At 45.2% G+C, this 25,234-nt stretch overlaps 1 long non-coding RNA gene across 1 annotated transcript; it reads right to left on the bottom strand.

Moving 5' to 3' along the window:
* Positions 1 to 15,050: 15,050 nt before the first annotated feature.
* Positions 15,051 to 25,051, bottom strand: LOC125756511 (uncharacterized). The gene is made up of 2 exons (XR_007414558.1): positions 24,888 to 25,051; positions 15,051 to 16,005 (listed from the first exon to the last, which is right to left on the bottom strand). It is a non-coding gene; the product is annotated as an uncharacterized LOC125756511 (long non-coding RNA).
* Positions 25,052 to 25,234: the final 183 nt, after the last annotated feature.

Raw genomic sequence — 25,234 nt, forward strand, 5'->3', positions numbered from 1 at the left:
AAACAGCAGCTCATATGAATATATAGCACGCTAGCTGTTCCGATCATGTCTCAAACTTCGTGGTCCAAAAAGAACCAGCTTCGTAAACTAATGCGCTTGATACGCCAGCAAGGTTAACACAAAAATGTAACCTAATGTATTGTGCGGCTATGCCTGCGCAGTGATCTCATTGAGCTGAAACAAAACTGATTCCTCCTACTTGCGAACTGCGTGCCCCTTAGTCAAAAAGTGGCCCTTCCCAAAGAAAGCAGCAAGTGTGCACCTTTATTCGTGCGTCCATTAAATCAAGCCACCTGCATTTCCATGGTTAAATCGCATGATCAACGTCTCGCACGCACGTAGAGCCACGGGACTAGGCTAGGTACATCTCGCTTGGAATTTCCTAGGGACAGCACCAAAAAGTGGTCTGGCAACGCGGGCATGTTTTGGTGGCTTTTTAGTCGCTTGCGTTTCGCACGAGTATGGGCTCTCTCGCGAACAATAGATGACGTCACTGCTACGTCACTCACGTGTGACGTCACTTGAAGACTTTCTTTCCCTAAGTTAGTTTTGACTTTTCCCCGTGACGCCACGGAGTGCCTAGTATGTCACGTGCTTGATGAATTTCGTCCCTAGTGTCATCTTCACCTCCGCCGGCGCTGTCTCCGCGCACGTGTCACGAAGTGTCGTCGGTGTCGTCAAGTAGCCGCAAAAGTAGCCGCATGAAATGTGACGTTTGTGGCGTTGGCCTGTCTTCACTGGAAAAATATGTGGAGCACCACATCGCAGCGCACAAATTCGCCGCCGACTACGTGCAGCAGGCGTTCCACAAAGATAAAGGTGAGTACCCATCCTGTTTTGAGTTTGGCTGTTGCTAGGGTTACGTCCAGACGTAACTGTAGTCACCGCTATCGTTACGTCCAGACTAAAGTCCCTAGATTTTTCCCTGTTGAAGAGCAGGGAAAATCTAGGGACTCTAGTCATGTGGCTTTCCACAAACGTTAGTACATTATTTTCCTGTTGCTCAGTGAAGGCCCTCTGCGCCCTTCGGGCGCGGCAACCTAATCGTGGCTTCGCCCTCGCTTCGCGAGTGCGGCCATTTCGCTAACGCTCAATGGCCGGTTGGCAGGGTCACGGTCACGCGCTACTGGCCGCTATCGCGGCCACGCGCTGTTTAGCCCGCGCAGCCTGCCCCTTCGGGGCAGGCGGAGGTGTACGTAACCCAAGAGCCGCGTCGCGCTTATCTGGCAACAGACTTCAGCAACACCTGAGACAAAAAAAAAAAAAAAAAGCAGCAGCAGCGAGGTTCGAACCAACGTCCTCGCAGTTCCGAGCACGACACGCTAGCCGCTGCGCCACTGAGGCCAATCGGTTCGGTAGGTCTAACGGGCTGTATTTGTATCGTCACGCTGGGCGTAACTTTTAAGACTCGTTATTCTTACGTCCAGACGTAACTGCAACGGCTCCTACCGTTACGTCTAGACGTAACGCTAGACACTCCCTTTGAGTGTATAGTTGTAGGAAAAGACAGTGTCAGTGCATTTTTATCATCTTTTGTGGTGAGGCTGTACAGCACATGACCGCTTCCACGTGCATTCACTGTGCCAGCTAGTTATAATTCGCATGTGCTTGTCGCGTAGAAAAAAAAAGAAAACAAGTATGCACAGAGGCACTAATTTTCACAATTTGCTCGATCACACTGCCGCTTGCGTCGCTTTTTTGTTTTCCCTCTAAAAACAAAGCAGAGCAAATATGTCCGGTGGATACATGATGTGTTGAAACAGGTGAGCGCACAAGACAGGGACAGTGAAAACGACACATAGAGCGCTACTTCCAACTAACATTTAATGCACTACACTCATCACGTGGTAACATCGAGTGCTTCAGAACAAGACTATAAAAAAAAAATGTAATTTTTTTTCTTCCTTACGCTTTTTTTTTTTCTCGCTAAAGATTACAGGCGGTAACGTGCCCATGGAAACAGGGCGACAAAGCGAAAAAACCCTTGATACCATACAGAAGTTTTTGACCGAGCTCATGAATGCGTTATCAACGGCAAAAACGGCTGTGTGATAAATGCGACATGGGATGAACATGGGTTTTAACAAAAAGCGGGTCATCCAAATGAAGAAACAATGATGCGGCTGAACAAAGGAGGCTGTAAAAAGGTATTAAAAATGGCCTTGAAAAGGTTAACACTTAAAAAGTGAGAACAACAATAAAAGTTTTGCAAAAACGCAGACTCTTTCTTCGAGAGTGACACAGAGGGCATGCTGACACAGCTGGGTCCGAGCTGTTCTGCACATGATGCATCATATATTTCTCGAGCTATGACAGCCTGGTCAAGAAAGGGGGTACAACCGCAAGCTGCACAGTGTAAGGCCATGTTGCCGTCAGACTTTTAAATTGTTGGCGTGTTCACGCAAGCGATCGTTAATACATTGGCCAGTTTGGCCGATGTAAACACATCCACAAGAGAGCGGAATCTTATACACGATGCCGCATTTGCAAGACAAAAAACCGCGTGGTGTGCTTCTTGCAGCATGTCAGGCCTTTCACTGTTCACGTTTACACGCTTGCACAGGCCTCCAAAGTTTGTTGTGGGCGGTAAACACTACACTGACTCCTGCGCACCCTGCAGCCTTCTTAATCCTATGTGACACTTGGTGCACGTATGGGATAACAGCAGTTTTTGTCCCATCTCTGTTTTTTGGAGGCACATCACTGGTTTTCTTGAGTCTGTGCATTAAGGTCTCCGCAAGGTCACACAAAACTCTGGAAAACGTGTGCTCTCGAAGAAAGATTTTGTATTTTTGCAAGACCTGTTGACTTTTATTGTTCTTACTTTTTAAGTTTTAACCTTTTAAAGGCCTTTTTTAATACCTTTTGATGACCTCCGCTGTTAAGCCGTACACTTTGTTTCTTCATTTGTATGACCCATTTTTGTTAAAACCCATGTTCATCTCATGTCACATTTATCACCCAGTCGTTTTTGCCATTGATAGCACATTCGTAAGCTCGGTCAAAAACTTATGCTTCAGAAGTTTTTCAGAAAGAATATCAGTGCACTGAATGAGATGAAGGGTAACTGAATTTGCCCTTGCTTTGATGACAGAGCCACAAAAAGAGCTGTTAGAAGAATTGGGCACGGGCACTGTGTGTCTTGACTCAACACATGGAACTACAGGGTAACAGTTTGAGCTGACCACTCTTCTAGTGCTAGATGAAGTGGGATAAGGTATACCTATAGCCTATTTCATCTGCAACAGGATGAATGAGGAAAACTTGGCAGCTTTTTCAGGTCTCTTGAGTGTGCCATCAACGAAAAAGTGGCTGCTAAGACATTTATGTCTGATGACGCCTCACAATTTTACAAGGCATGGTCGTCAGTTATGGGTGTCCCTCAGCAGAAACTTCTCTACACCTGGCATGTGGATAGGAATTGGCAGAAGAAGATACATGAGTGTGTAGAAAAACAACTGAGGCCAGACGTGTACCACAACGTGCGACTCCTTTTAGAGTTCCTTGACCAGCAAGAATTTGAAAGGTATCTTCAATCATTCCTTGACACTGAGGAAGAAAAACTGAGGGATTTTCTGAAGTACTTCAAGGACAACTATGCAGTTAGACCTCAAGAGCGGGCCTACTGCTTTAGGACGACGGCAGGTATCAACACCAACATGCACCTTGAGAGCATGCACAGGACAATGAAGCACAGCATGCTGGAGAGAAAGAAGAATAAGCGTGTTGATAAACTAATTTCTGCACTCATGGACTTGACATATCATTTTTTGATGAAGAGGGCAATCCAGATGATAAAAGGGCAAGAAGTTGAGTGCAGTTGAAAGGTACCACAGATCTGGCACTGAAATGGGGGGGGGGGGGGGGGCAGGTGTGCCAAATTAAACGAAGACGGCACGTGGACTGTGCCATCTCAGTCTACTAAAGGGCACTCTTATACAGTGACAAAAGTCGGGGATGCTGCTTGCTGTCCCTTGAGATGCAATGAATGTGCAGTGTGTGTGCACCTGATACACTTCAAAGTGTGCAAGCACATTCACTGTGTGGTCATTGCTAACACATTGTCAAGCAGTGACAATAACGACTATGAGAGCCCACAGGGTGTCTACCGACCGGGAAAACCGGGAAAACCGGGAATTCTCAGGGATTTTGGGTAGTCTGGAAATTCTCAGGGAAAACTCAGGGAAATTGTGCTCCCATCAGGGAAAATTCACAGTAACTTTAGTGAAAGGCAACGAAAGTCGCGGTAGCCCTGGCTCGATATTTTGTGAACGCATTTTTCAAATCAAACGGCCGCTGCAGCTGCGGGGAAGTGGCGCACCTCGATGCTGTCATCGCCTTCGGAGCGGTGGAGTGGGAGAGAATCAGGCTAATGCGCGGCATGCAGGAACCATGAACCACGACACATTGTATCGCGCAATGTTGTCAGGGTGTTGTGTGACTACGCGGTGTAGTTCTGTATTCTTTCTCGCGCGTGCTGTATCGTTAGCGCCCGATATGGCGTTTTTGTTATCGCCGCGTGTCAAGTAACACGCATGATTAGTTGTAGAAGCGGTAGCAGTAGATGTAACGAGCTTGAGTTATCTAGCAAGCGATCGCGATAGTTCAGGAAGCGGATGTCTTCGACAAGGCTGGTATCTGGCAAGCCATCCCGATCAGCGAGAAAAAAGACGACGCTTGTTGGCTGTTATCGGAGAGCTCACTCGCTCGGATCCCGAGCTTCAAAGATGCTATTTAGGACTCCGTGAAGAATAGAATAAATTTCCAGACAAGAGCTAGCGTAACTCACAGCAAGTGAAAGCTTTTTTTTTTCTTTTTTTCCCGATGAGGGCACATGCTGAAACAAGTTTTAGGCAGTCGACCGATATTTTGGGGGGGCTGCAGCTCGCAATTACCAGCCACATCACGTGGATGTTTGCTACAAAGCCGAATTACAAAACTTTTCAGAGCCAAGGCATAGCGGCGACCGAAATTCGCGACTCCAGCACGGGTCCCATTGGCTCGATTCGGCGCGCAATGTCGGAAAACAGTAACGTTTCCACCATGATCGGATGTGCCGTAATTCAGGCTGTTACCGTGCTTTCATGAGATCTTAGTCCGCAGCTATATTGGTTTCTTTTTTTGCGATAGCAATTGTATAGACACTCCGACGCGAATTTTATGCCTTCGCCATGATCTTCCTTATCAAATCCAAATCGCGATTACATCACCCCGCGCGTCGTATGCTCCATGCGCGAGTGAAAGCGCCCCAGGCAGCACGCCGGCATTGGACCAATCTCGGAACAATGTTGGTAAACATTGGCAGAAATATTGGTCCTGCGTTGGCTTTTGGGGGTTTGCTACACCTAAATGTGCATTGGTCCAATATTGGATGCCAATGATTTTCCAATAATGGCAAGGATGGCTGGAGCCAACATTGTCCGTCCAACATATCGCCAAAATGGCAAGGATGGCTGTAGCCAACATTGTCCGTCGTACGTATCGCCAACATTGTATAAACATTGGCAGCTCCAATGTATTTTGCCAGCCTTTATCGTTGGCTGCACCATCGTTCTTTCTTTTTCAGCGTTTCACACTGGTTCTTGCCAGCCTTTTTGTTGGCTATGTCAACATCTTTACGACATTTTTCACGGAATGTGTAGTTTAACATGAGGTAGATTTTTGTGCACGTAAATAAATGCATGTTGCCCACGCTTTTGCTTTTTGGCAAGCAGCAGGGATAATCAGCGTAGAAAAGCTGAGAGTTCACACAACTTTATTCTGCATGTATACATATGGCAAAGATACTGCAAGTATTGAAAATAATTTCGCATTTAACGCTTTGTTCTGCTGACCGCTTGCACAGAACCTACACTAATGACCTTGAATAACGCTCTATATTAGAAATCGCGGGAAACGGGACCACTCACAAACACACACAGCCTCCCTGTTAGCGCTTATTTAAGTTGTCAGTTCACCGAAGGTTCAAAAGGAAATGAGTGAAAAGCGAAGCGTAATGCAAAATGAAATAAATGAACATCTACATGCGAACAGACATTCGACACAGATGAAATCTATAACCATCTTGAACTACCGGAATGTTCATAGCCTATTTGTTAATTAAAAGGTAACTGCGGCAAGAGCTTGAAAGACTGCAACAACTTAAAAACTAATGAAAATTTGTGTGTTACAGATCCATCATTTCTTTGCGCGAAACGAGCGGCGAAGGGCAAATCAAAAACGGATATTTAGCTGGCGCACGACAACGCGATAAAAGAACAAAACAGCAAACGCAAATGCTTAAACATCGCTAAGGGCGAGGACTTAACTAACCTGCTTCGACGCGCACAGCAAAGCCCACCACATGGGTATTCACAACGTAACAATTTTAGAGAAAGTACGCGGTAATGTATACGTTAATAAACGCAGCACATTTTTCACGTACGAAAAACACGGAAAGTAACATGCGACTAAGGAACGAAACGACTTACTGAACGCGATACGTACACAAAAATCCGGCGGAAAGTTTGCGATTTGTCAGGACACATCAGCGCTCATCTGCGGATCGCTCTTCAAAAGTCAAAACAATCAAGTCCGATGAAGAACAGGACAGCTGCCTTCTCACTGTGGCATCGTCGTCGAATCTCCGTATCCATAGAATCGCGGCATCCTGTCTCGATATCCGACTTCGTTTTTTCCCGATGACTCTTGACTGAATACTGAGGGGCGCGCGCGCGGCGCCCGCCGATGCTTGGAGCCCGAACGAGGGAAAGTAACCACCACTGACTGACGAAGAATAGCCGCCGGCCAGAAGGGGCCGAAACGCGTACGCATCTTTCGAGGTGCCGTCGTCTCCCGCGATCTCCTCACCCCCCACCCTCTTGTTTTCTAAAGGCATTGAAAGCCCGGAGCCACGTTTGAACCGTCGTGGGCGGAGCAGCCGTCAAGTGACAAGTGTTTTATGACCAGCCACCCCCGCGCAACTGCCGGGAGGAGAGGATGTAAAATTCCTGCGCAAAACATGGCGTCGCGCTGCTTCTCCGGCCTCCCGATCACCGAGAACATTTGTTCGAAGTGAACACGTCTGGCTGCGTGAAGCGTTGACAGTGCAAACATAACTCATCGCTCATCTGGAGATTCCGCGGGCGATACTGTAGTCTTGGACAGCACGTCGTTGTAGCACGCACACAAAGAAGTTACAATCCTGTAATCCAACCAGTCGTGTAGCAAACACAAAAATACGTGGTGTGGTTGAAGTGACATGAAATGTTTTGATTGTTCGCCGCTAATAAAGCCGTCAGAAAAATTTCGGTGCGCGTGCGCTAAAGGCGCACCAGCGCAGAGGCCCATTGCGAAGCAGACTAGAATTCTATAGCTTCAATCAATGTAAAGGCAGGGTTTTTTTTTTATGCAGTTGCGTTGTGTAGGCTGGCTGTATCACACAATTAACTTTTAACAAGCATTGCAAAGTGAGATGTTGTGTTGTGTTTCCTTTCTCATAGATGTATTTCCAGCAGCGCGAAACTCACTTGAAAACTTGGTACTTATTTTACATTGCTCAACATCTCTAAAACAAATTTTGTCCAACTGTTTGATATATTTTGTGCCACACTAAATGCCAACTTAAAAATCAAGACCCTGTGTGCGCCAATGTTCCCTTTCTTATAGAATGGAATTTCCAGTTTTGTTTGTTGACTGACAGCAATGGACTGTTTTTGCCATATTTATACAGTAAAAGCTCGTTAATTCCACAATCATTATTTCGGAAAATCAGACAATTACAACGTGTTCTCTGGTCCCGCCAAGCATGTTTATTGTTTAATGGCACCGAACTCTCGTTAATTCGGTCATATTGGGGCGCAAGCGGGTTAATTCGGACGAACCTCGGAACGCGCCGAGCGCGAAGCGCCGCAAATATGCGATGCAAAGGAGCGAAAACCGCACTCGCGGACGGCCGAAACGGCCGCTGGCTTTCAGAAATGCGGGGTCGTCATCTACAATCGCGTTGTTATATGTAATAAGGAATGGATTCAGAGCACGTTTCGGATTAGGACTCGACCGGGCCGCTCCCACGTCGGAACAGAAATACCAAGTCTCTTTTGCGTCGCGGGCCCGTTGGACGGCCCATAGCTGTTCTCGAGTCCGGGGCTAGTAAAAACATGCAGCCTCCCAGTTGGACGGCGTGATGCCTTCGCCGCCGTGTAACGCGGGGCTTTTGTAGAATATTTGTAGAATAAAGCAATGTGATAAGTAACCAGAAATCTTCTTTGAGGTGCGCTGGATGCCGGACAAAGTGATTTTCATATTAGCGTGCATGCGCAGGTGGTGGCTCGATTCGGGCTAACCTTCACTCAGTGATGGTAAAAGGGAAAAAAAACATTCTTGCCGATATATCATGCATATGCTTGCCAGTGTTTAAGACATTGGAGCGACAACGTGTAAGTCTGGACAATATTGTCCGGCGCGTAGCATTGGCCCTCCAATATTGTTTAACCAGTCAGATTGACTGGACAATATATCCGATCTACTGCCATTACTTAACCAATATTGTTTTACCAACGGATAAGCTGGCCCAATATTGCCATCCATACGGCCTGGTTCTGCCAATATTGTATGTACAGTGGCCCATTTTTTTAACCTGAACGCGCGAGCATCGACCGCCAAGTTGATAAGCGCCGTACAACGGAGTGCAGCGGCGAAATGAACGAGAATACGCGCATGCGCGCAATGAGCAGTCTTGGACAGCTGCCGTCCGCGGAAAAGCCTAGCCGACGGCAGTTGCCCACGACTGCTCATAGCGCGCATGCGCGTATTCTCGTTCATTTCGCCACTGCGCTCCGTTGTACGGCGCTTATCAACTTGGCGGTCGATGCTCGCGCGTTCAGGTTAAAAAAATGGGCGGCTGTACATCGGCAACCATGGACCGTTGTTGCCAACCTCGAAGAATGGCACGACCAATATTGTATGTTGGCTGGCAAAGATGGTCCATTATTGGCATCCTTGTAGGCTGGCTTGCCAACATTGGTTTTATAGTGGTTTGTATGGGCCATCATTGGGCCATCGTTTGCCAACGTATAAACAATATTGGACCAATGTGCTGTGCTGCCTGGGGCGCGAGCGCTGCCGACGAACGGGGCTTAAGCAGAGATGAAACGAGCCGACCGTCTCGTTCGCGTGATGAGCACATGGAGATAGGAGCCGGCGGGTTGGGGGGGGGGGGGGAGGGGGCTGCGTGAGTCCGACAGGAAGTGCGTACTTTGTACCAGCGGGCGTGGTCGCGTGTGCCGCGGTAACTTTAGTGGGGATCAGCAGACGGCTCATACCTTTGCAGGTATTGTGCTCTAATTGCAAAACTTCCGTTGAAGCCATAGCAGTGGCGGATCCAAGGGGCGTAGCGGCGATTCCCCCCCCCCCCCCCCCTTAAGCCAGCCCCCGCCCCCTCCCTTCAGTGCCTGTCGTCCACCTCCTTTGTCAGGCTGCCTGTTGAGTTTGCCCCCTTTTTCAGGTTGCTTTGCCTGCCACTACCCAAAAGGGGTAAAGAGAATCTTGTCCCTGCTCTCTACCTCTCTCATCACTCTACCTTTTCCTGCTTCCCTATGCACATTTACAACGAAGGCTTCTTACGCACCGCCATAATCCCCTCTGGGCTGTTCTAAATAGGCGTGACCCACCAAAATGCACTGCTGAGCGGGGGCTTCAGCCTTTGTAACCCCCCCCCCCCCCATTAGGCACCTGAATCCGCCCCTGAGCCATAGATAGCGCACTTCTCTCAGTGCAGTGGCTGCATTTTCTGAAGGAGCGAGCTGCCAGCCTACATTCATATAAAATTCCTCTTTGTTGCTATCGGATTTACTGTTTTGCTCTCGCGGTGAAACTGTGACTCTTTTTTTCTAACGTGGGATGGTTTTCGATGTTTTGCATTCGTGGAGAGCAAATGGTTCGGCTGGGCAACATGGTAGCAAAGGCGTTGCATTGCTCTGGGCAACGCGCGAGGATTTGACAACAACCCGCAGCAGCAGAACAAGCGCAATTCCACAGTATATTAAACCCGCATTTGTTTCGTATATACATGTGACACTCGGCAAGGCATTTAACTGTGATTGCTGCACTTCAGGCTCAACAAAATTGATTTTTTTTTCACGCAAAAAATAAAAAAAAGTTTTTTCATGTTGCCATATTAGTTGAGCATTCTTGTGGCATTTTCAGTTTACGATTAATCCTTCAGTAACTATGCCTTGCATGAAAGGTCAAATTTCAGTTTAATGAAGTTTCGATATAACGAAGTGAGTTGCCGCTTTTACCAACTTCGCTATATTGAGGTTTAACTGTTCTATGTACTATTCAAATGGGATTAAGTCGTTTTTATTTTCTAACGTGCGTATTAGAGAGTGACATCACCGAGCGATATGGTCTCTACCCATCTTGACATAAAACAAAGTTCTGCTTCACTCAGGGAATTTTAGCAAAAACACTCAGGGAAAACCTGGAAAACTCAGGGAATTTAGAAAAGTCAACTCGGTAGACACCCTGAGCCCACCTGAAACAGTAACTGAAACGAGTCGAGCATTGCACATAGTGCAAAGCATTGCAAAGCTGGAGGCGGCCACAACAGTGCCGAGCCAAAAGTCATGGATCGATCTCGGCCGCGGCGGTCACATTTCGATGGAGGCGAAATGGTAGAAGCCCGTGTACGTACGATGGCAGTGCACGTTAAAGAACACCAGATGGTCTATAGAACACCAGATGGTCAAAATTTCCGGAGCCCTCGACTACAGCGTGCCTTTACCTACCTCGTGGTTTTGGCACGTAAAACCCCAGAAATTATTATTATTATTGCCAATGATGACCACATGCCTCAACAAATATGAAAAGTACTATGTGTTGATGTTGGCACTGGACCGAGGTTTCCACTAAATATAAAATTTAAGTCACTCATATGTCTCATCTGCTCTATCTGACACAACTGCTGCTGTAATTAATAATTGACTGGAATGCAAAGTGTTCGATTGGTGAATGTGCTGACCTGCCCATTTCTCACTTATGATTTCTCATTTCAGATATTGTATTACTGATTGTAGAGGTGTTAAATGACATTGATTTCCCAAAGCTATGGAGGAACCAAACCAGCATTTAAAAATAAAGCCTTATTGTCAAAGCTTAACCTGGTTGTGTCTATCTGTGTGGATAATGCATACTTGTGCATGCGGTTTCTGCACTACATTCATTACAGTAATGCAATGCAGTTTCATTTCAAGCCAGGAGGACAGAGTCAGAATCGATTTAGATCTGTTTTTCTTTATGAATGCTTAGATTATTATTGTTGTTGTTGTTGTTGTTATTATTTATTATTATTATTATTATTATTATTATTATTATTATTATTATTATTATTATTATTATTGCAGCGGTATTTGCACACGTTTTCTGGCTACGGCGCGAATCCTTTATTACAGTACAGAGGAGAGCTCGATCGACATCGTCTGCAATGGCGGATTGTTTATTTGCAATTTGCAGCGTTTGCGCGATGTAAATTGTTCTTTCGCTAGTTTCTTGTACGCGGTAATGTTAACATTAACGCTCGCTATCGAGTTTAGGGTATGTCTTCTCACACGTGAAGGTGTGGTGCCTTTTTCACCCGTGGATATTCGTACTCGACTCCGCTCGCCCGCCATAGCAGGTGAGGTCATTGGTAAGATACACGTTCCGATGCAACTTCCAATTCAACATTGTGCTTTGTATGAGTGTCATGCTCTGCGCTTTCGATAGGTATCAAGCTCTTTGATCGTTAACTTGCGCTAGATGTGGTATCGAGCCAGTCGAGCTCTGAAAAATCATTTCCGATGATCGGGACACGATCGTGAACGTGCATGAACGCGCGGGTACCACACAAAATATAAGCTAAAGCTGTGCAGCAAATTCAGATGTACTAGGTATTGCCGCGAACAAATATTGCTTTGCTAATGGGCGTCGATGACTGCCCAGCCCCCCCACCCCCTCTTTTTTTTTGTACATACATGTAAACCGTGATTTCAATTTGACAGCTTTGCTTTGAAGGCGCTTTTAGTGCTATAATGGAAGCGATAGCTTGCTTTTGATGACCTCTGCGCTGTCAGTGCATCAGGACATTGCATTATTGATGAGACAGAATTGTTCACGTCCAACACCCCTCGCAACGTAAAGCTTTTGAAAATTCTTGCACTACACTTGCTCGTTTTCACGAAAGGGGGTGTTTTTGGAAGAGTTCAAACCTAAAGACGCTGATTTCTTCTTATCAGTGCTAGAGTTACTGACTACGCTACCTAAAGGTAGCATATGCAGTAACTAATCAGTGCCTGCCAGCAGCGCACCAATTGAGGGTGTGTTCTGTATAACTTCGTGCAAAAAAAAAGAAAAAAATCAGAACTAAACGCACAGTAGAACTTGCTACCACTGAGCTGCAAGTCGGGTTGAACTTTCGATTCAAGTGCGAGCTTTCATTCGACTACATTAAACCCTTTCAGACGCGATCTATGAAGAACTGCCTGTAATTCGTCAGAGTTGCACATTATCTCAAGGGACTCGACGTTGCAACAAAAATATTGTCATGTATGTACTTTATAGTAACTAATCTTGATTAAACTGCAATTGCATTGAACCTGAAGTCATTCATGTTCTGCTTTTTGCAAAAATAGAATGAAATCTCAGGCTAGAAATACAGTACTAATTTTTCTTTTTTTGGTTATGATCATTTCGAGCAAAGATAAATTATACTTTTTAGGTGACTTGGAAAAAGCGGAACATCAAACATGGTAGTGCCTTCTGCTAATTGACTATATTTAACAGTACACTGCAAAATGAAGTTGAAAACAGATCTATTACACAGGAGGTTCAATTTATCCACTCTTAAATGTATCTTGTTCTTTCTTAGCCACTAGTCAACACGACTAGCAAAAACATGTGATGTAGACAGTTGTATACAAAGCGTCTCAAACAGTTATAGAAAGAATGGTGTGCTAAAAGCTGCAGCAAGACAGAGTACGACTTTGCGAAACTGCAGTCGTAAGTGCCGCCGCTTTAGGTTTACAGGTTGATCCATCCACGGCTTGGATGTAGACCATACTTAGAAACTAACTCGGATGATACCGTTGTCACATGGTGCACTGCTGATCGCAATTAAGCCCAATCAGGGTCAAATTTCTCAACAGTTGATTGACTCGTTTCTGCAACTTGCATACAGTAAATAATCACAGTAGAGAAATTCTACCCAGTCAGGTCCCATCGTGATCAAAATTGACAGTATGACACCCATAATACATATTTGTCTCGGAGGCCAACTTTCGGATATACAGGTCTAACTAGAAAAGAAAAACTAGATACATTGTTCGATAGCAGCCTATTAACATGTTGGCTCACGCACTTTTTCAAGCACATTCAAGACGTGGCATGAAACTCTTGCTAAACTCTTCTCACTCAGTTTGTACCAATCAGCTAATTTGCCATGTTATATACAAACAGATGCGGTCACCTATAGTGCACACTATGGGCTCACTTTCTTGAGCTAAATTTTCGTGACGTACAGCCTGACACTTAGAAACACCATGTGGCTCTCTTGTTTGCAGTTCATCCGCCTTGGTGCAGTTGGCCTGCCTTGCAAACTCATAAACGGCATTGTGTGTTGCTGCCATGTCTTCCGTTACTTTCTCTCAGTAGTATGAACGAACTATCCGCACCCGTTTTGTCTGCACTACAATGGAGATGCCTCAACTTCAGCCTATGTTAACCCCCACTGCCTTTCAAGGAACTATGTCAACAATGCCAGCACTATGTGCTGCTGGGCCTCATAACATAAGCTTGCTCAGTGGCACAAACTGTCCATATACTTTTGCCCCACAATGCAACTGTGCCATTCTCAGTGGTCCGTATTGGGAAGCACTCCAGATCTACAAACACTATGATGTGCTGTTGGCTGCTAGAAAATGACTCGTTTATAACAGCGGAGTTTTGCACAACATAGAAAGGGTTATGAATGTAAAAATGGCCATCCACTCCCATTTGTTGCACAAAGCTACGAGAAAATTCATATGGATTTCTCATAAAGAACAGCATTTTAGTTGGCAAAAAATTTGACATGGTCCACAGTTTGAACTCGAGAACGACTTTTTTTCGGGGTGGTCGCTCTACCATTTAAGCTAACCAGTATGCTAGTAATCAAAGTGCGAGGGCAAATTCAGTTTGAAGCGCATGGACACTCAATATGACAAACGAGTTCTGTGGAGAGCACAGTAGGTATAAGTAGCTTATAACCAGCTGCAAGTAATGATTTTTCTTTCAAGTTTGATTTTCATAAATAGATATTAATGCAGAATCTTCTGCTAAAAGCTGCTACACGTTTTCACAGGACCCATTTGCCACATTCTGTGTGCTTTGACTTTTTAACTAATTGGCCCTTACACTGCCCATTGCTAGCCTACTGGCTATCTCAGTTGTAGAGAAACAGCCCTGGAAAGGTGTTGGTTCCAGGCTTGAGCCCAGGAACAGTACGACTTTTTTGTCTTCCTTTCTGAGAAATCAGTATGGATTTCCTGGTAGCCTTGTACACAACAGGTGGATGGCCATTTTTCAATTCAAAATAACTTGTTCTCTACACAGATGATGTATGCGAACACAACTGTGATGCCTTGAATCATGTCTGGACGAGCTGGGCTTGGAGCATGTAGCCTAATGTGATGGTAGGAGCTCCAAGTGAATGTTCTCAAATGTTCATTGTTCCAGTGCTCCCAGAACGAGGAAAAAGCTGGGACACAGCACTGTGTGCCTTGGCTTCTTTCCTCGCACTGTGACATAATGAAGTAGTACCAACTAGCCCAGTTCATTGCGCTCTAAAATGTGTTTAGCTACTTGTGATGCCGTTCAGACCAATCTGCTTGGCACATTCACAGGTAGCAATAGAACAGAGGGCTGCCGAGATAGCAAAGCCATAAATGCAAGGCCTGCGCGTGCACATCTGAGCTTGCAGAGATAGTGTCCTGCATAGGTCACTTGCTTGATGAATGTGCAATAAATGCAATTTTTTGGGCAATAAAGGTGTGATGACATATGCAATTTCTACATTTATTTGCTGCAATACAGAAACGTTCTCGATTTGTTCGAGTAGTGATTAGCATTTATGAAAGATAATGCAAGGTCATGCTATATGTATTACTTTCAATTGAAAGACCCTGTGGCACAATCTTAATTATACAAAAGTAATATACAGCCAGCAGAGTCAACATGCGCCGCACAACTCCTCTCAAGTTTCAAGGAGGCTATCTGGTTAACAGTTGGGAGCATTCGCAACCAGCCGGACAACACATGAGTGGCCCTGAAAAGGGCCGTTTCATGGCAGGCAGCATTTGCCAAGTTTCAGTAAGGTTGAAAGTCGGGTGAATTGGTGACAGAGCATCTGAACATGTAAAGCAGCGCACAGAAAAAAAGACACAAGAGGATTAATATGATTCAACAGGACAACTGTTGCACTTGCCACTAGTTTATTCTTTTAAAAAATATGTATATAGTACATACCCACAAGTGCACCACATGCAACAATGACTTTTGCTCATAACGGTGCTTAAAAAAATTTGAATGTTGTGCACTTGTGCATATGTGTATTACCCCCTCCTTTTTTTCCCTTCAAAATAAGCTAATTGCAAGTGCAGTGGTTGGCCTGTTCAATTGTATTCCTCCTTTCATGTCTTGTTTTTGTGTGCTGCTTTACACATTAAGATGATCTAAAGCAGTCTTGGTTCATGTTGGGAAGGTAGGCGAAGGAATTTGCTGCACTCGCAGGACTTCGTGGCCTTTTGTGTTGCAGTGGCTGCATTTCAGCAGCCTGTAGCAGATACCCAGCTCGCTGTGTGCATGTGACTTCACTCCAGGTCCGAAGTCACGGGCAAGAGAACTGACGATGATTTTGGCCAGCTGATCGATCCCTTGGCCTCTGTGCACATGGTACCCATCAATTGCTAAGAACGCACGTCGTGGCTCTTTCGAGGAATTGAGAAACCGATGCTGTAGGAACAAAAAAAATTAGTGCAATTAGGAAAAATGTGATGCATTGAGACAAGAAAGAACTTGCAGATCAACTGAAGTCACTAAACAAAAAGAAAGGGAAGTGAACAACATGGAACCACAGCCTACAGTTTCATAAGATAATGGAAAAATTTGGCAACATAACGTGTTGCTAGTATGCTGCAATGTGAAAATTTTTCACTGCTAGAAGGGGCTCAGCCGGAACTTTTGAAATCAATACACGCTCCTTTGAATGTTTGCATTGCCCCTGTATATGTGGCTTGCACCAATATCACAGCTTGAAATTACATAGCCATCCACCCCATGTGTCGGAACGGAACTAAAACCAAAAACAAAGACATTTTTGGCCTGAACGAAAATAACAAACGTTATCTATTATTTCGTTCCAGAGTGAAACCGAAATATTTTTTATCAGTTTTCAGTTCCCAGGAAAACTTGGTGACCTGGAACAACCGAGGTCATGCAACGTGAGCAATAATACATATGTCAGGGTATAGTGTTAGCGCTTATCTCATGCAAGAATTCCAAAGTAAAGATGTTCAAATTTTATGAAAAATGAAAAGAGTGGCAACCAGAGCTGTTTATATTAATGCAAGTGGACTTTCGTGTGCCAGTCACACTAGTGTGGAGAGGGCATTCTCGGTGCTGAAGTTTGTTTTATCAGAACAGCGGTCTTGCACCCTCGATGACGGGCTGCTTCTGAGAAAATGCTCACTCCCTTGACACAAAACATAGAACCTGCTCAGAAAAATCGTAATTCACTTTTGAGAAATTTAAATACAGTAACTTGGAAGGGTGCTAGTTTTGGGGTATTGTGTGGCTGGCCCAGAAGCCCCTCAGGGATGAGACCAAGACAGACCAGCAACCATCTTTACTCTGCCGAGCCTCGGCCGCAACTGCCCGCTGCCAGTGGCTGCTGAGTGCGAGCTGCGAGCGCACCATCGCTCATCATTCTCTTCTATGGCCAGCACGCTTGCAGCCACCGCTTCTATACTGCCCCCTCCCCTCCGGTGAAACTGGGGAGGAGGGCGCAGTAGCCGCTATCCTTGGCCACAGCGGACAGCACGTGGCATGCACGACCACACGTCGGCACGGTTCGTCCACCACGTAACCAAGGTCCCGGTGTTGTCCGTGGCAACTGGGGGCTCCGCATCCATTTTCGGGTTAGCAGTCGTCATGGCAGCCGCCTTGCTGCCACCGTTTGTGGTTGCCTGCTCTTTCCTGTTGCTGACCTCTGGTTCTTCCTTCCTATAAGTGTATAGAAGCGTATAGACAAGTATAAAAGCGGCGGCTGCAAGCGCGTCGTCCGTAGAAGAAGAAAACGAACGATGGCACGCTCGCAGCTCGCAGTTGTGGCCGAGACTCGGCGGAGTAAAGATGGTTGCTGGTTTGTCTTGGTCTCCTCCCTGACAGGTTTCTGGGCCAGCCACAGCCACGACACCCCACATAGCTCGCGCTAGTCTGTAGCAATTCGTCGTACAGTTACTTGCGCTCCTCTGAAGAATGCGGGAAGAACGTGTTTTACCCGTCCCACGTTCTTAAGAGGAGCGCAAGTTTACCACAAATCCTATGTTTTTATCGTTACTTTACCTTCAAATTTTTGCATAAAAATAAGAACCGTTACAAAACATTATTTTTTTAGTTCCGGAACAGAAACGGAACTTTTTTCGGTTGAACAAAACTAAAACCGAAACGAAAAACATTTCGTTCCGACACCCTGCATCCACCATTACGATGAATCACTACTGAAAGCTGACCAACCACCACTGAAGCTATAGTGACAGTACTAGAATATGTACCGTACTTACTCGAATCTAGGCCGCTCTCGATTGTAGGCCGACACTCGAAATTCGCAAGGCCAGAAAAAAAAAACTTAATCATTGTACTCGAATCTAAGCCAACCCCCCACTTTCGCACATTGTTTTTTATAAAAAAACATCAGCTTAGATTCGAGTAAATACGGCACATGCATTTCAGATTCAATTAATGGTTGCCTGCACATTTGTATAATGCCCCAACTGCTTTGACACTAACGCAAGGAAGCAGCAGCCAACGAAAATAAATATGAATATTTCAGCCTGCCATACATGGAGAACACGTGCAAGCATCCAATGTTCATATGTGAAAGACAACAGTGTTAGAGAAGAGCCTGGTGCGGATAATAGAAGAATTTTGACACAGCAAGCCTGTGATGTACACTTCACTACATAGTCAAAAGTCTGATAAAAACTTGTTAGATGGGGAAGGTACCAGATTAACATATTAGAACGCGCCTCAAATTTTTTAAAAGTACATAAAATTGATGCTTCGGGACCACTATGGCCCCATTGCTCACACTAAAAAAGCATCAGTGGGGCGCCTATGTATAGCCTATGTGCCACAGCGTGCAGGTAGGGCAAATTACCAAATGTACAGCTAGTTCCACATTTTTCCAATTTCATAAAGATTCCATGAGCAAACATGAAGATTACTACTTTGTAGCAGATAGAGTGTATTCAGATAACATCGGTGCATGTCTGTGGACCCCTTTAATTTCGCTGAAAAAAAAAAAATATTTTGCTGTATGAGTCCCTAGGGCCACGAAACCAATGTTAGTTTTGCGAAAAAAAAAAAAATTTGCCTAAGTCAAAAAGATTTGGACGGAAGTCTTCACTCAGCAGAACTGCTTTTCGCGAATTTCCCGAAAATACGATTTTGACGAGATCCTACAAAGAAATTATTGCAGCTGCGAGTCAATTTTTCTTGGCTTACTGTGAGTAACGTGCATTTATAAAATGTTATGTTGCAGTTCTGTTGCCCATAACTTATGCAAAAGAAGTTGCAAATACGGCACCCATTGCTCAACAATGCTCTAATTTCAGGTTTTTTCACTACGCGTCTATAATACTCGAAATTTCCCAAATTTTCCAGAGATTTGCCACGCATTAGGTTAACCACTGTGCTAAGTATGATTGCAGAGGATGGTGTCAGACGCAAACCATAAATGCATATGGTAAGAAACGTCTGTAAAAATAAAATACTTCGAAATTCAGTTTAAAAAAAAAAAAGGCCATCTTCAATTTTCTTTAAACTCCCCAGAATTAAAGCCAAGCACATGCTCTAACTTAATCTCTAAAAACATGTTGCATTATTTTTGTTAGATAGGAGTTACAAAGCCACCAAAGTGTCCAAATTGACGTCAAGTTCACACACAACCACTTAAAGGGGTGGTGCCATCAAATTTGTGGCTTGTGCATTCTTTGTTGCAAACGTTTCTTATTGATCTAGGAAGCATGAGACACACTCCCAAATTCATGTATTCTCTCGAAACTATTTCACATCGCCTTATTTGTATGAACGACTTTCGGTTTCGGTTTCTGGGCGACAAGTTGGACACCGACATCACCGTGTAGGAAGCTAGAACAAGTGCACCCACAAAGTTGTGACACATGCAGTGCTGCATTGTCTGCTCTCGCACACAGATGCAAGCAACCGTCCGGACGCCTTCAAAACTTGCTAAAATCCTCCATCATCTGCAGATGGTCGGCGAGCTTTCAACAATGACTGGTAAAACCCGCTTTGTCTACGTAACCCAACAGCAGCACCACATTAGTGAAAAGATGCTGCGTGGAGTTTTGCACAAAACTCTCCACAGAATGGTACTGCACTGTTAAACGGAACGTCTCAAACAAAGGTGAAAACCACCAAACGTTATGGAAATTGCAAGCAGTATTGAATCCATTGCAAGAGACTCTTGTCTGCTGAGACAGTCATTTCATAACAACTGACCTACCTTCATTTTAGAGACTAAAAACATGAATTCACTTCACAAGTGCAACCAGTACTTGCTGGAAGCAATCCACACTAACCAGCTGCTGAACTCACTGAATATTGGCATGACTCTGCTGCTCACTACCCGAGGCCAGCAAATGCTGCAATGACATTGCTGTGCCTATAGTGGGGTACAACTTTAGAAGACAGGAGAGGCCCCGCCCAGATGACCGAAGCGCAGCAGCCAATTGCCTCCGCGACTAAAGAAATAGTCCCGCTAGGCATGTTAGGCATGTTCTCCGTCGGCGGGGTCACCGGCCGTCCGGCTCATGACGTCACCTGAAGTGCGCGCCTATTGGTGGAGGCTCGTATGCATCCGCCTTTGAGGGGAAAATGCCGCTGCCTTCTAAAGTTGTACCCGACTATAGCTAATGAAAGCTGTGATGTTGAGAGGGTTCTTTCAGCTGAGGTACAGAGTCGTCCACTTCCACCTTGAACACCGCACCGTGCGGCCAGCACTCCGCGGAGCGCCTCTCTTGGTTGCTTGGGTAACTAGCGCGTATGCGCAGTGACAGCTCTAGGCGGAGCCTTCGCCGCGTCGTCTGCTAAAGCGCGGCAGCTCTGCCGAATTGTACTTGCTTTGCGGTGAAGCTAACTTCGCTCTTGCTATGCGCATGCAAATCCAGCATCCGGCACGGTTCAGAAGAAGCGAAGCGACTGCACCTTGTTCCGTCTAGCTTTTGCTGCTAGTGTTTTCTTTCATTTCTGGATGCGATCTCACAACCAATAAACCTCGGTCCGTGCATGAGTAAACTTTCACAGCCGCGCTTGAACTCCTACAACTAAGCAACTCAGCTCCTTTGAGCCCAGTAGCCAGAATGTTCCCGCTGCTCACGCAAATGTTTTTGATCAGCTTCAAAGCTAGGCGTCGCAAAATTGGCGATAAATGCATGGTAAGGTCTGACATAACAGCTTTAAATGTGCGAAAGTTTGGATTGTTACTCGCCTGAAAACAAAAGGATGTGAGCAATTTGCCAATTTCAGAGAAGTTACATTACATTCAGGTGTTATCAGCACTGCTGCCTTCATGCGCTAGCGAATTTAACTCGCCAATACGCCGCCCTAATTTGCTACTCATGTGCAACTATGCTTATTCGTACCATTCATGCAGAAAAATGAAGAAGCATTCTAATAGAGTTTTCAGCTGAACTCTTATCACGCAATCAGTTCACCAAAGAAGCGCCGCTGACAAATGATTACTTCTGTAAGCAGGCGCTGAATAAAGCTTGACTCCCTTTTTATTGCTGGGTGACCCAAAGCACCGCGTATCGCTTTATATATTTCTTGGCTCAAAACTTTAGCACGAAGCAGAAAGTTTTCCGTGAGCCTTCAATTCACAGCGCAAACTTATATTTTTTTTATTGTCGACTTTGTGTCGCCAAACTTTCAGCTGATGAAAACAACCGTGTGAGTAGCGGGAATATTCTAACTGTACGGCACAAAGCATCTGAGTAGCTTAGTTGCGGGAGTGCCAGCCCGGCTTGGCGATCTCACTCATGCACGGGCCAAGGTCTATTACTTTTAAGATCGCATGCAGAAAAAGAAAACAGTAGGAGAAAAAGCAGTGCGGAACGAGGCGCAGTCGCTGCGCTTCTCGATTTCCATGAGATTAAGTTACCTTCATCGAAGAGCAAGCGCGATTGGGCGGAGCCGCTGCGCTTTAGCAGACGACGCGGCGAAGGCACCACCTACAGTTGTCACTGCGCTTGCGTGCCCCAGCCGCCCGCGAGAGACGCTCCGCGGAGCGTTGGCTGCACGGTGCGGTGCTCAAGGTGGAAGTGGATGCCTCTGAACATCCAAAGGTGAGACAGCTCTCGAATGAAGACCAACATGCTGCACATGCAACATGTTAACAAGGACGCGTAAAAAATCGGTGATCAGCTTTTTGTGAATTAAATGTGTCTTTTCCTAGATGTTATCAAGGCTCTTTACTGTCCTTTTGACTTATCAATTTGTGTAAATGTATTTCATGTAGCATTTCTAAACTAAACCCCCCCAAAAACATGCAGTTCAATGATGGTTCCACGAAAAATGTCATTTCTCTCAAATTATCAGCTTGAATAATAGCACCCAATTTTTACCCTCTAATTTGAAAAAAATATAAAACACAAAAACAAACCACCGTAGTTATTCAATTTGTGTTAGAATGCTTTGGCTTCCTGTGCGACACAATTTGTACAAACCGCACCTCTCACCACCAGACAGGCATAGATGAGACTCTGGCTAAGAACATGTGCAAGGTTGTAACCAAGCTGATCATTGCGCATCATAGCAACAATAAGGCCGTCGTCATCACCATGACCAAAAAATAATGACCCACCGATCAAGACAACAAGTGTGTGTGTGTGTACCTTTCATCACATTTACCACCAATCATAACAAGAAACGAGTTCATACATTTGTTCATATTTTTGTGTTATGTGCTAGACAGCTTCACTGGTAACCTGCCTTCACAAAATGGAATGGCTCGAAATTTTTATCACAATTTTACGCACCAACTCAGTCATACACACAACACATTGTAAACAGTGGTAGTTTAGCACAATAGCAATAATACGCCAGCAAACGAGCAAGGCCTTATCTATAAGAAAGCAACATTGTGCTTATAAAGCACCTGTTGCTGTGGTTCGTGTTTGTGCACTCAGCATGTATACGCACTGCGCATAAGCACCACGGCTTGACACAGGTTGCCAGTTCCCTTAGTCACAGTGATGGCAAAGCCGCCTCTCAGCAATCACTCCTTTTGCCTTATAAAAAGCATAGAATAAAGTGGGGATGCCTAATAATATAGATTGTAATATCAAGCACAAATTATGGTGCATGTAAAGAACAGAAGACTGTACAGCAATCCGAATGGCTCCTTTGCACAGTATGAAGGCCTGTCGACCAGGCTGCACAACAAACCGGTTTTTGCAACATTGAAACACATTTTAAAAATGCAAATCCTGTTGAAACTGCAAAAAGTGTGCTAGATTCTATCACTATAATTTACGGTCCTTCCATTTCCACTAGGATATGATAGCACGTTCTAGCCAGTTGTCTGTGTTTCTAACTTAGAATTATTATGTTTAAGCTGTTGCATTAACGTAGACAGAACTTTCAATGGCAAACTTGTAAGGCATATTGGGAAACACCCAATGGCTCTCTATTGATGAATAAACGGCTTTTACAGGGCTCTAAAATTGCCAAAGCTCTGAACGAGTGGGAATATTGGTGTTGAATCCTTCATCTGAGGCAAGCTTTGAGATTGGGCTAGTTGCTAATCCATCTTCAACAAAAAGTGTAGGAGTGGACAACAGACAAAGAAGGGAACAAAGACAACCGTTCCCTTCTTTGTCTATTGTACACTGCTGCACTGTTTGTTGACGATGAACTTCGTTTGAGGTTTCTAGTCTCACTGATATAAGTCGTATAAAAGTTCATGCGTGGAATTTTGTAGATTACCCCTGGTAACTTTTATTGCTCCAAGAGGTCTTTAACATGTGTGAGCTGTCATGTTACCTAGTTTTTTGGCATCTGGGAAATTCTCACACAATTAGTGTAAAAAAATTTTGCAAGTGACTCGCTTATTCCCTGCACCATGGGATGCCCACATACTTTTGCTGTTCCCGTTTGTCCTCCCAAAGAATCAAAGTGCTCCTTCGAAGTTTCCAGGAGGTTACCCACAAAATGCGTGAACTGTGACACATCCTACATTAGTGGAACGAAAAGTTCAAACAACAAAACACCATAAAAAGTGCCTTGAGAAAGGCAAGACATGCTCAAACACTGGTGGATAATTATTCATTACTAACCAAGCGATTAATTTGGACACCACTGCTCTAATCGCAATGAAGAAAATCTTTATACATCTGATCTCAAATGTGGTATGTGTGCAACTTACTTTAGCTGTACATGTGTTGACCTACCCAGGATATACACCAGCACCCACTGGCACCTAGGCCATAAATAATCACCCTCTTCGCATTCTTTATTGTGAACAAGGGGCCTATAGTGGCTCTGAAACGTTAATTTTATTTGTTGCCTTTTCAAAAGGTACCTCACATACATGAACCCATTTCGTCGACAGGTTTTCATTCGTCCACTGAAACAGATCGAGATAGCAGTGACCTGTGGGCTTTCATTTATTCAAGGGTAACAAAAGTTACCTAACAACGTCATAGTGAGTTGGTTGTCACTGAGAAGATGCAGACACTGGCGGTTTTCTGAATTTGGTATCACCACATACTGATGTTTCAGTCAAACATTTCTTTTCCCATGCCTTGAAAACACTGTCTTACTCTATTAGTGGCCTTCGGTGAGAAAGGCTAGGATGCTTGTGTCACTACCACTGCCATTGTTGATAAACCATTCCACGGACATTGGAATGGTTTATCAACATTGTCTCTAACATACGAGCCAGCTCATGTGACGGCACATGCAAGCCATGTATTCTCAAATGCCTCTACTAAAAATGGCACCACGTTGCCTCACTCCGCTAAATCTAAATACTGAAAAGCATCCTCACTGTCCATGTATGTCACAGTCTTAAAGAAAGGGCATTAAATTTCAAGGCCTTGTTTTCCACTGTGTATAATGGCCACATGCAAGATCACTAAAAGGTGTGCACGTTTTCACTGTATTTGCTTAACGTGCATTGTCACCTTCATTTCGGTATTTTCCCTGTATCTCAACATCGTGTGAACGCCTTGTCAGGTACCTGACAACAGTCAGGTATTTCAGATGAACGCATATACACGGGAGAAAATTGCTAGGAGCACTTACAACTAAGTTTTAAAATTCGTTAGAATGCGGTGCGGACGGTACGCATCTACATACCGCTTTAATCGGGTCTGTTGGCAGTGCAGGTTTACCGTGCAGCAATACGGATATGCCATACCGTCGTGGTCGGCATGTCAGTACTTTAACCCGCAAGACCTCTACCGCATCACTTTACCGCAAGCAATGAGCAACTAGCGCGGCTAAAAAGTTCTTAAAAAAAGCTGCGTGCCGACCACGACGGTACGGCATTTCCCTCAGCGGCGCGCACCAGTATGTCAGCGTAAACTTACCTCGGCGTTCAAGATTCGAACACACGGCAGGCGTTTCAGCGTAGCCGTCAGCTTGCGGTTCAGCAAGCGCGTTTTCTTGATCTGGCGCTCTGCATCGGCGTCTTCAGAGCTGGAGCAACGTGGCAGCACTTTGAAGACGTATACACCACGGGGGCCACATCGTGCTGCAGTAACTAACGTCTAAAATGTAAAGCCCGAACCACACGTACGCTGGCCGAGCGCGCGCTGTACGTTGGCTGTACGCGCTCCGGAGGCCGCGCATGCGCAGACGAAGCAAGCGCGGAAAAACGCGCGCGGTACGCGAGTGTTCGCGGCGACTGATATCGACCTTGAGACGGCGCGCGCTC

Source organism: Rhipicephalus sanguineus, unplaced genomic scaffold (genome assembly GCF_013339695.2).
Source record: "Rhipicephalus sanguineus isolate Rsan-2018 unplaced genomic scaffold, BIME_Rsan_1.4 Seq10967, whole genome shotgun sequence".
Taxonomy (NCBI): Eukaryota; Metazoa; Arthropoda; class Arachnida; order Ixodida; family Ixodidae; genus Rhipicephalus; species Rhipicephalus sanguineus.